This window comes from Alligator sinensis, unplaced genomic scaffold (genome assembly GCF_000455745.1).
Source record: "Alligator sinensis unplaced genomic scaffold, ASM45574v1 scaffold1112_1, whole genome shotgun sequence".
NCBI classification, from domain to species: domain Eukaryota; kingdom Metazoa; phylum Chordata; order Crocodylia; family Alligatoridae; genus Alligator; species Alligator sinensis.
In genome coordinates this window covers 1101053-1112667 of record NW_005842327.1, presented here as the reverse complement: position 1 = coordinate 1112667, position 11615 = coordinate 1101053, and the positions used below count along the sequence as shown (strand labels likewise).

Genomic DNA, 11615 nt, shown 5'->3' with positions numbered 1-11615 from the left:
TATAGCAATCTGCATGGAGCTTTTTATAAAACAGAAAGTACTTCTCATGCTTCTATCATAATTCAATCACAGAACAAGAAAAAAAAAGGAAATATGACCAGTATAAAATGGCATAGTCATTTTTTGGCTAGGTTGTTGACAGCTTTTTCTTAAAACAGAACAAAGAACAGATTCAAGTCATCATTGAATCCTACCACTAGACATAACATAGAGCAGAGAGAACTTAGTAAAAAACAAGAACAAAGGAAAATGGAAGCATTTCAGAAAGGTTTAATTTTTGTTAGCAGAGACTGGCTAAGATTAAAAGATTCTAACTCTTCATTTTTTGAATACATAGGGGCCCATCCATGACTGAAGAGGTATTTTCTACCATGTCATTCTTGGTTGTCCTTTCATTTACTTTCAGCCCTTAACTTCCACCAACAATAGGAAATTCAGCCTCCTTCAGTTCCACTCTGTAGATCTCAGAATCCACTAGACTAAATGTCTGCTGGGTTTTTTTCTAAGTTTTGAAATAGTGCTTATATTTTTTTAACTAAATTTATAATATATTTTGTATCAGAACACTCTCTGCTTCTGAGCAATGCTTTCTTTGGGGGGCAGGGAGAGAGAGAGAGAGAGAGCACTGAAAGTACTACATGAGGTGAACCAAGTACCATTTATTTATATGATGATTTTGATGATTCCTTTCTATCCTCTGTGCACCCCAACATTTTATTTGCCTTTTGGACTGCCATAGCGTATTGAACAACAGTCCTGATCCTAGCCAACTCAAGTGTTTGACTTGATACTCGTAATGCTATTTTAATGTAGTATTTGTAATTAATTACTAAGCAATATAGATCCTACGATGGATTACTAGGAGGTTCTCTATCATTTGACCTCCTTCAGTGTTGCAATTGATGCTAACCTCCTGTTTATAGTTACATCTTTCTTACCTAGTTTTTGATCCACAATAAACTAATCCAACATTTCCCATTGATTTATGGATTTATGCCCCACCAAAATTAAGTCAGCTACTATTGCATCCTCTACTTCAGCTGTCACCACTATTTCTCTTTCCTCGGGCTGCCCTTACCACTGATTGTCACCAATTCCCCCTGCTGCCAACTGTTTTCTCTGGTGGCAACTGGCTGTGGCTGATGTAGGAGTATACAGTTGATTATCACCAGGATTCACATCTATCCCCCTTGGAGCCTTGTCACAGGGAAGGAACTAGGCACAGCTATCTGAGATGTTAAGCATGATCTTATCTTTGAGAAGGTGAAGGAAGAAAGGTGAGGCTTTAATGGTCTAGAGAAAAGGCCAAAAGTACCTGCAAAAGGGAGAAAAGGAGAACCCAGGGAATTATAGATCAGTCAGTATATCACCAGTACCCAAAGATATGGGAAGAGTCTATTAAACAATCACTTTGTGCCTAAAAGACAATATGGTGGTAAGGAATGGCCAACCTGGATGTATCAGGAATATATCTTTGCCAGACTAATTTAATTTCTTTCTTTGACAGGGTAAATAACTTGTTGGATAAAGCAGGAAGTAGTAGACTATATCTGTGATGTAGTCACAGATTGACTATATCACAGATATAGTCTACTATATCTGTGATATAGACTGTTTGACACAGTCCCATGTGACTTTATTCTAAGCAAACTCCCTCAACCTTTCCTGCTACAGCTAGGTCATTGTTCAGTAAAAACTGCAAGATTCATTGGACCGTAAATACAACAAGCAAGAGGAAGCATGTCCATATATTCCTTGACGAGGAGCCAGGACTTCCCTCTCTCAGATTACTTCCGTAAGCAGTAGGCTACAGAGCCATGCTGCTTCTTCCTTACTATCCTTCTGGCCCCATGAACCTTGCATTCTTTGTCACTTAATCTAGTTGACAGCCTTGTGTTTAGGACACTCCCCAGGAACTGGAAGACATGGGTTTGATTTCTCCCAAGATAAAGGGTGAACACTGGTTTTATCACTAAGACACTGATTTTCAAACTAGGATATGCATCCCCTGGGTACCCAGTGCTTTGCTAAGGAGTGCATGCCTAAATTTGAATAATGACAGCAAAGCTTCTAATTGGTCAACACTTGGTGAGTAAAGGTGTCACCATGCTTTTACATTACTGTTGACATTCTCTTTGAGGAATGAACATGAGGAGATGTGTTAGGTGTAGGTGGTACAAGCAATAATATTTTGTAGGTAAAGGGGACAAATAGCCAAAAAAGTTTGGAAGTCACTGCACTAGTATACAATACAAAAGATAGGCCCTTTAAAACAGTATATTAAGAAAAGTAAAGTCTACTAAAAGCTTTCAAAGAATGCTTGCAGTTGCTTACTCTCAAGGGAGGATTCCAGGTTTTGCATCTTGAGTGGACAGAAGTATGTAAGCTTCAAAGAGGGACAGGCATTTCATGGAGCTAGGCAACTCCATACAGGCTTTCTGGATCACCCTTTCAAGGCACCTAAGTCTTCTCATTGCAATGAGGCTAGGCCAGAACCCAAGCCACGCCCAATCAAGAGATCAAGGCAAGTCATCCCCAAAACAAGCACCATCTGCAGCAAGCCCAGTAGTCACAGGCTACTGTGCAGTCAACATCTTGTGTAGACATGGCCAGTCTGCAATCAGTAAGGTGTCATTCAATTAAAACAAGTGCAAAGCATTACACTTAGCAAGAGGAAATCAAGTGCACAAATACATAATGGGGAGGTACAATGGTGCTGCAGAAAAGGATCTAGGAGTTATAATGGGCCACAAAGAACTTGTTTATACCATGGCAGCTGTGGGTCACAACGAAGATAGTGCCAAGCACAGCCTGTCTACCCAGAGCCACTAAAGTGCTCAAAACTTTGAAGTTCACCTGTGAGCCCCCTCAAGGCTTGTCCCCAGTAGTCATTCTCAAGCATGCCCAGACTGACGTCTTGAGAGTGGGTGTAAAAAGAAACAAGTCCAGCAGAGCATCCTTGACATATTTCTTGGTTTGGGGTCTATAGATGCAGGCAGGTAAGGTATGCTTGGCCTCATCCTTGCCCAAACTGAATACTGAACAGTGGGTGTTGTTGCAAAGAAGAGAAATCTCATCTTGGGATGTATTGATGAAAGTGTAATACATAAGACAAAAGAAGTAATTATTCCACTCTGCTTGAATCTTCTGAGGCCTCAGCTATGATTCTGTGACCATTGTGGACATGACTCGTAAGAAGGATGCAGACAAGTGTAGATGGGTCAGAGGAAAGTAACAAAAATGATAAGACCCTAGAAGGAATGATAGACTGAAATATTTAGTTAGTCTAGAAAAAAAACAGGCTGGGGAAATGTGGTATAGCTCTATTTAAATATGTAAATGGTTATTTTAAAGAGAAGGGTGATCATTTGTTCTCTGTGTCCATCTCAGAAGGGACAAAAAACAATTGGCTTAATTTGAAGTAAGGGAAATTTAGATTAGATAATAGGAAAATCTTTTTAATTATCAAGACAGTGAAGTTGTGGAAAAGACTATCTACCAAGGTTTTGAAATCTTCATTATTGAATTAAGTACAGGAATGGTGTGGGCTTTCTTGATCCTATCTTAGAATAGGAAATGAACTAGTTGGTTTTCTGAGGTTCCTTCCAGTCCTATTTTCTTATAACTCTTGAATAAGTGCCATTCATTCCCAGTGATTCTTGCAATTTAAACAATCATTTTATTTTAACACCACCTCTTTTATACTTCAGTTGCTGGAAGTGCCGTATCTTTCTTATCTATAAAAAGCATGCTTTGTGGAGATAGATTTTTTTCCCTTGTGCTACATGGTAAAGCCTTCAGAAAACTTACAGAGATTCTTTGCAAAAGTATCCTTGGTCCTTTTATTCAAAGTAGCCTAATGCTCCATCAAACCTGGAAAGATTCTGACTACAAATATAGTCACAGAATTAATCTTTATTTTTGCCATACAAGGCTTAAAATAAAATGATCACGGTTTATGATCCTTCCTATCATTTTGCTGGACATCTGCTTTTTGATGAGTATCGTTATGACCTGAATAAATTCTTTACCCAAACAGTTTTTTTTCCCTTGCTTTTTGTGCCTCTTGTATTTTGGAATACACATCTTGTTATTTTAGTATAATGTGCTTAAATAGATTCCAAGTTGGCTCTAAGGATTTTTTCTTAATTCTTGTCTCCCATTTTCATTTTCTAAAGAAAACTCTTAAAATTACTGTAATATTCTTTTATTATCATATGGGCACTGTTGCTTAGTCATCCAGCTCCAATTAATTCTTAAATAAAGTCATTTTTTACTTAGGGCTAAATATTGTGTGCACCTGTAGTCAGCTATTACTTGAAACAGTCATTTATGGTGTTAAGAACTTGTTTATCCAAACCGCATCCTTTTAATCAATTACATTTGTTATTAGTATTTTACTAGGATTTTTTTAAATTTCAGGAAATCATGTACTATTTAAAGAATAGAGATTAAAGTGTATTTAAGATGTAAATGGAATCAGTTTGACATATTTTGCTCCTTGTCGCAGGGCACTAGGGTGCCCTCCTCCTTGAAAGAGCTGAAACTGCTAGGGGAAGAGCCCAAGCGGTGCCCTGGAAACCCCAGCTGCTGCTTACCAGGGCAGCCAGAACAACCTAGTGGCCCATACCTGCCAGTGGTCAGCTGACTGGAAGGGGCAGGGCCTGGCTCCCAGGGCTGAGGCCAGGAAGGCAGTTCCCTGCCAGCAGCCAAAGGGGAAGGAGCTCTCCCAGGGCAAGCAAAGGAGAGAGGCCTGACTGCAGGAGCAGCTTCTGAGACTATTGAGGGACAGAGTATCCCCCGGTATGCTTTGAATGATGTTGTAGCCAGACAGCTTGAATTTATGTTACAGCCCAAGGGCTTGTGTTTTGTTTACTGTTGTATAACACTGGTGGTTTGGGTGAGGCTATTAGAGGAAGGAGGAGGCCTCATAGGGGGCCCACGGCAGCATGGGGACCCCGGCGCCAGAGAGGGCACAGCATTTGCAGGGCTGTGGGGAGCAGAGCGAGACAGGGCTGTGGAGAGCCCAGGTGCCGGTGAGGCGCAGAGCAAGACAGGGCTGCGGAGAGCCCAGGGAGGACAAGGGGGCCAAACTGCAGCAAGGCCCAGACCAAACAATGTTGGTACCATCTGTGAGGCTTGGGGCATGGTAAAGGGCTGGTTGGAGCCACGCATAGCCCATAAGGCTAGGGTGCCCTGAAACACCTGTTGCAACATCTATCTTGGAGCGGGACCCACCAGGGGTCCGGAAACCCATGGGGTCCAGAGAATCAATCAAGACTGTGTCCAAGAGGACTGAAAGGCAGCCTCCCTATCAATTATTCAATCAAAGATGTGGCAGGCGACAATAGAGGGTGCCCATTGGGCCAACTTGGCATGATAAAGGGGCCTTGGGGAGATCACGGCCATCCTGCAGGACCCCATCCCGTGACACTCCTTTACATATCTGTTTGAAGCTCAAAGATGTAAATCCTTTATTCCATGTCCCTACAGTATCTGGGACCTGACACTTTCAGGAAACACGCCTACTATTCCTCTAGTGAAAACCAACATGTCAGTTAGGAGCTCAGTTATTACCTCTCTCTACTGCTCCGTTGCTGACTTCTCATCTCCCCTTCTGTAAGTGTAACCTGTATCTATGCTTGAAGCTCTTAAGAATTGGCCTTTGAACTTGCAGTCATTGAACCTACCTCCCATCCTTTTGACATAAGGAGTGATAGCTTAGATTTGTAAAGGTATACCGGCATTACTTCAGTCAGTACTGCAAGACCTGATGCTACTTCCACTTAAATCAACAAGAGACATCCACTGATTTGATGTAAGGTGAATAAAGCCCCAGAGGACTCAGGAGTCTAGACAGCAGAAAGTGCAGGGCCCCAAAGATGGAGGGCTCTAAGACCACTGCACCAAGAAGAAAGAGAAGAGTGGTGGTTGGTGACTACCTTCTGCAAGGGACACAAGCAATAATTTGCCATCTGGATTTCAGTTCCCTGAAAATGTGCTGTTTGCCTGGAGCTCATATTCAGAATTTTACAGAGACTGCCAGAGCTCATCCCTCCCTCAGACCACTGCCCTTTCCTGGTTGTCTTTGTAGGCACCAACACTACTGCCAGGAATGACACTGAGCAGATCAGAAGAGACTACAGGGCTCTTGGCAGGAGAATTAAGGAGCTTGGAGCACAAATGGTGTTCACCTCAATCCTCCCAGTGGAAGGCAAGGGCCCAGGCAGGGCACCATTGTATCATGGAAATAAACATGTGGCTGAGATAGTGGTGTTGACATGAAGGCTTTGGATTATTTGATAATGGATGGATGTTCTGAAGGGGAGAATTGCTATCCAGAGATGGAACCCGAACTGGGAACAGGATCTTTGTGCCAGCCTAGTAAAGAGGGCTATAAAACATCTACTGGGGATAGTGAACAAAACCCTCCAGCAGAACACCAAACAATCCAGAGTGGAAAGGACTGAAACAAGAAGCTCAACTCTGGGATATGGCCAGAGAACCATGGACAAGTAAGGCAGCAACAAGTGGAGCAAAAAGGAAACAAGTAGGTCAGAATGCAAAATATGTCCTATGTATGTAAACAAATGCAAGAAGTATGGGGAACAAACAAAATGAGCTGGAAGTCATAGCCTATGGAAAGAACTGACTGGTATCACAGAAACCAAGAGGGACAGCTCCTTATAACTGGAATGTCAACATTAAGGGATAGACTCTGTTTTGGAAGGACATAGTTGAGAGAAAAGGTGGTAGTGTCACCTTGTATGACAAAAATGCATACACTTGTTTCCTGCTTCAGGAGAAAGAAGATAGGAGAGCAGAATATATTTGGGTGAAGATAAAAGGTGAAATATACAGCACTGATATAATAATGGGGATTTATTATAGGTCACCAAGTCAGGAAGACAAGGTGGATGAGGCAGTCTTCAAAGAGTTGACAAAATTCATCCAAAAGTGATGAGATGGTGCCAATGGGAGACTTCATTTTTTGCAGAAATCTGCTGGAAGAACAATACAACCAAACATGAAATGCCCTGCAAGTTCCTAACTTGTGTGGAGGAAACTTTCTGCTCCAGTATGTTAAGGATATAACTAGGAGATCATGTATCTTGAATCTTGTCCTGATCAATAGGGAAAAATTGGTGGAGGATGTGAAGGTGATGGGGAAACTTAGGAGGAATTGACCATTCCATGCTAGAATTCATTATCCTGAGATGGAACAAACATGAGGTCAGCAGAAACTAATATGCTAGATTTCAAAAAGATGGATTTCAACTGGATAAGCTAATAGGCAGGCCATGGGAAAACAGACCGAAGGATAAAGACACCCAAGAATGCTGGAAGCTTCTAATGGGCACGGTTTTGGAAGCCTAAAGATAAAATGTGTTCCAACACAGTGGAAACACAATAAGAATGGCAAGAAACCAATATGGCTGCACAACATACTGAAGGACTGGAAAAGGGCCGAAGTACTGCCTTTTTAAAAAGGCAAAAAGGAGGACTCAGAGAGCTATTGACCATTTGCCCTCACCTTGATACTTGAAAAGTTACTGAAGCATATCATAAAGAAGTCCATCTGCAAGTATCTGGAGGAGGAAAGCCTGATCACAAGTAACCTGCATGGATTTACTAAGAACAAATCATGCCAAACAGCTTGATGTCTTTCTTTGACAAGAAACTGGTTGGATGGATGAAGGGGAATACAGTGGATATAGTGTATCTAGATTTCAGCAAGTCTTTTGTCAAAGTCCCATGTGACCTTTTCATAAACAAATTGGGAAAATATGGGCTAGATAAAACTATTATAAGGTGGATAGGCAACTGGCTCAATGTCCTCAAACAATAGTCAGTTATAAATGCTACATCTTGGGTGTATCTACATGAGACACTTAATGGCAAGTTAGCATAGTTTACTGTGAAGTAAGCATGCGCATCTACACATGCACATGCTTACTTCACAGTAAATCTCCCTAATCCCAAGTAAATTTGCTACCTGCAAATGCAAATAGCAAATTTACTAGGCATTAATAATGGTGTCGTAGCACTTGTGTAGACACCTGACCAGAAGCCAACTCTGCTCCTGGTCAGCTGTCCACCAGATAGCTTCTTGGCCCCAGGAGCTGCCTGCTGCCAAGGCCAGCTCTGCCACAGGAGCCCGGGCAAGGACTATGTGCTCCTGCTCCTGATTGTGATTGGAGTATCTTACTGCACAGTAAATCTAGGCTGCAATAAATGCATGTGTAGATGTACCCCTTGAGAAGAATAATCAAAAACACTCATACAAAATGGATAACCTGGCTGGATGGCAGCCCTATGGATCTAGGAATTGTGGTAGATCACAGACTCAACAGGAGTCTGCAGTATGATGTAGTTGCACAAAAAATGATTGTAGTTTTGGGATGCATCAAGAGAAGTACTAGGTACAAGACACAGGAGGTGATAAAGCCTTTTTACTTAACACTCGTTAGGCCTTATCTAGAGTATTTTGTGTACAGTTTTGGGCTCCACATTTTAAAAACAACATGGAGAAGTTAAAGAGGGTCTGGAGGCAAGTAACAAAAATGATAAAGGGCTTAGAAAGCAAGCCATACAAGGAGAGGTTGAAGGAAGTAGCATGTTCAGCTTGCAGAAAAGACATTTAAGGGGACATGATAGGAGTCTTCAAATATCTGAAGGGCTGCTCTAAAGAGGGAAAACACCTTTTCTCTCTTGCTTCAGAGAACAGAAAACAGACCGATGGCTTGAAGTTGCAGCAAAGTAGGTTTAGATTGGATATCAGGAAAAATGTCTTCCTGTTAGAACAGTGAGACAGTGGAATAGACTGCCTAGGGAAGTTGTGGTAACACCTCATTGGAAGTGTTAAGGAAGTGGTTGGACAAGCCTTGGTCAGGGATGATCTAGTAGTAGTTATGCCTATGCTCTACTATGAGTATTTTCAATGCTTCTAGGCTTCATTACGTGCATCTACATTGCAATTAATGCTATTTGGCTTTAATGCACAGTAACTTTACTGTACAGTAAACTAATTTACTGCACAGTGAGCACCTACACATGCAGATGGTTTCACTTTACTGTGCAGTAGAGTAGTTTACTGAACAGTGAAGCATCCCATGTAGACATGGCCACTGATTGTCACATGGGGCTAGGAAATAATTTTTTCCCCTCCTATTGCTACGTGTGTCAAGGTATGTTTGGGTTGGGGGGGAGTTCTCCTTAGAAGCATTGGGGGCTGGCTGTAGCTAAGGCTGGGGATTTTGACCTGAGTGTACCAATGTTCCTGCTGGGACTTAAACCTGGAGGTTCCTGGCTAAAGGGTCTTCCCCCTCCACTCAGGGTCAGACCAATCGCCACATTTGGGGGCAGGAAGGAATTTTGCTCCATAGTCAAATTGGTACAGTCTGTGGGGGTTTTATCTTCCTCTGTAGTAAGAGACACGGCCACCTTCTAAGGGGCATGGCAAACGCTGAGGTGAAGGAGTTTCTCTTACTGAGGTGCAGCAGCATGAAATTCTGTGACACAGGAATCCCCCTACATGAACCCCCTCCATGTCTGCAGACGTGCACCCTAGACATTTCCCTGCAAGCATGGAGCAGAGAACCAGGCTTCCCTGCTCTGGGCCTGCCCTTGTGTGTGCATCTGCAAGCCCAGAGCTTCCAGATTCCACACCTGCAGATGCAGGACCCAAATTGGAGCCAGGATCAGGTCCCTGAAGCCCCAGAACAACTGCCCAGGGTGGCTGAAGAGTGTAGGCTGTCGTAGGCTGCCTGCACTCTCACACCATAATCAGATGTCTGCCACAAAAAGGCAGTAAAAAAAATATTACTGACTTCTGCAGTATCTTCTTGTTTCCCACATCTAAGTAAACATATTGTGTGTCTAAGAAAGCTTGCAGAATGTATGGCTTATCTAACATCCTTCTCAATACTAAGGTTGACCCAATAAAAGACATTACCTGGCCTCACAAATTTTGCTTCTCACACCTGGACCATCACAACTAGAAACAACACCACCCATTTCCCACCATGGTTTCTACCAATGTCACTCCTCTCTCCTTCAATCACTCTTTAATAGGGTTTTCATAGCCCACACTTTGTGCTAGATTTTCAGAGGTACATAGGTGCCTAGAAAGGCAGAAACAGGTCTCGTAGGATTTTCTAGAAGTTGCTAATCAGGTTAGGAATATATCTATCTATATCTATCTGTGTGTATATATATATATAATATATATATATATCTGTCTATCACTAGCATTTAGCATGGGAACTTGAAAACTGGCAGGGAAGGAGAGTCCCTGAAATGAGATCACAAAGGTGCTCTGTACTGTCCCCATAAAAACCCACTAGTTGTTATGGTGCAGTGCATGTAAAGGTAAGCAGGCATAACTTCATGTTCAGACCAGTACAGCATACCACATATGCTTCAAAGCAAAACTGTGGATATCCCCATGAAAGTGGCCTTGCAATCTTCAAATGGGATTTTTCTTTAGCATTATTTATGCTTAAAGAAAGCCTGCACTTCACTTTTTACTTTTCTTTTATACATACATACACACATATACTTACGTACGTGTGCCAACACACACACACCAGTCAGTTGGGGTGTGAGAAGCTCCCAAGACCTTCGGGAAGCCAACAACAAATCTAGAAGAGAGAAATCTAGAAGGAAGGAGCCACGGTCCTGATACTTCTAGGAGACGTAATGCTGAAATACCAGGACCGCAGCTCCTTTCTTGTAGATTTCTCGCTTCTAGATGTGTTCTTGGCTTCAGACAGTTCTTGGGAGCTCTCACACCCCAGTTGACAGATGAGCCTGGGGGGATGGTTACAAAAAGTTTCTTTTCCCGTTTGTAAAGGGTGAGTTGACTGCAGGTCTGTCCCCTTTTCCCAGTGTTCAATGTCTTGTGGCAGGGGGTGCGCACTGCCTCAGGGGCTAGGGCTAGGGTCAGGCCCAGCACCCGCTGCCCAGGCGGGTGCACTGGGTGGCGCGGGCCCCAGGGCTGCAGAGGACGGTTGTCCTGCCCCGGGCTGGGCTGGGCGACCTTCGCAGGTGCCGTCCAGCCCCACGCCTCGGGACTGGACGAAACCCAGGGCACCCACACCTCAGGCTTCTCCGGGTGGAGAGGCGGGTGACAGCCGCCCCGCCCCCACGAGACACTGGCCCGGGACCCCGACTCCCTCAGCAGCCCCGCCCCTGCCGCGCATGCGCCCGCCTCGCCCGACCGTTAGCCGGACAAGGCGGGGACTACACATCCCGGCATGCCACGCACGCCCCAGCCCCTCGGCGGCAACATCATGAGTCTCTCTCCTGCCCGTGCCCTGCCCCCCCAGCCGCTGCGGTGGGGGAGCGACATCGCCGTTGGGCGGGAGGAAGCGCCGGGGTTTCTCCCCCGCCGCGGGCGGGCGGGCGAGCTGGAGTGACTGGGTAACGGAGCTGAGGCAGGCCCCAGCCGCGGCCCCACAGAGCTCCGCTTACAGCGGGGAGAACTGACTAGCGGGGCGGGGGGAGCTGGCGGCGCCTCGCCTTCCCGCGCGGTCAGTTAGGCGGCGCGAGGCGCCCGGCAGCCCCATGATTGGCTGGCGCCGCTTGGGCCCCGCCCCCCGCGCGTTTTGTGT

At 44.3% G+C, this 11615-nt stretch overlaps 1 protein-coding gene across 1 annotated transcript in view; it reads left to right on the top strand.

Moving 5' to 3' along the window:
• Positions 1-11399: 11399 nt before the first annotated feature.
• The window catches only part of SP4 (Sp4 transcription factor), a 38733-nt gene continuing 38517 nt past the window's right edge, over positions 11400-11615 (top strand). Inside the window, exon 1 of the mRNA XM_006028590.3 lies at positions 11400-11424. The gene's annotated coding sequence lies outside the window, so the exon portion shown is untranslated. The remainder of the gene's footprint in view (positions 11425-11615) is intronic.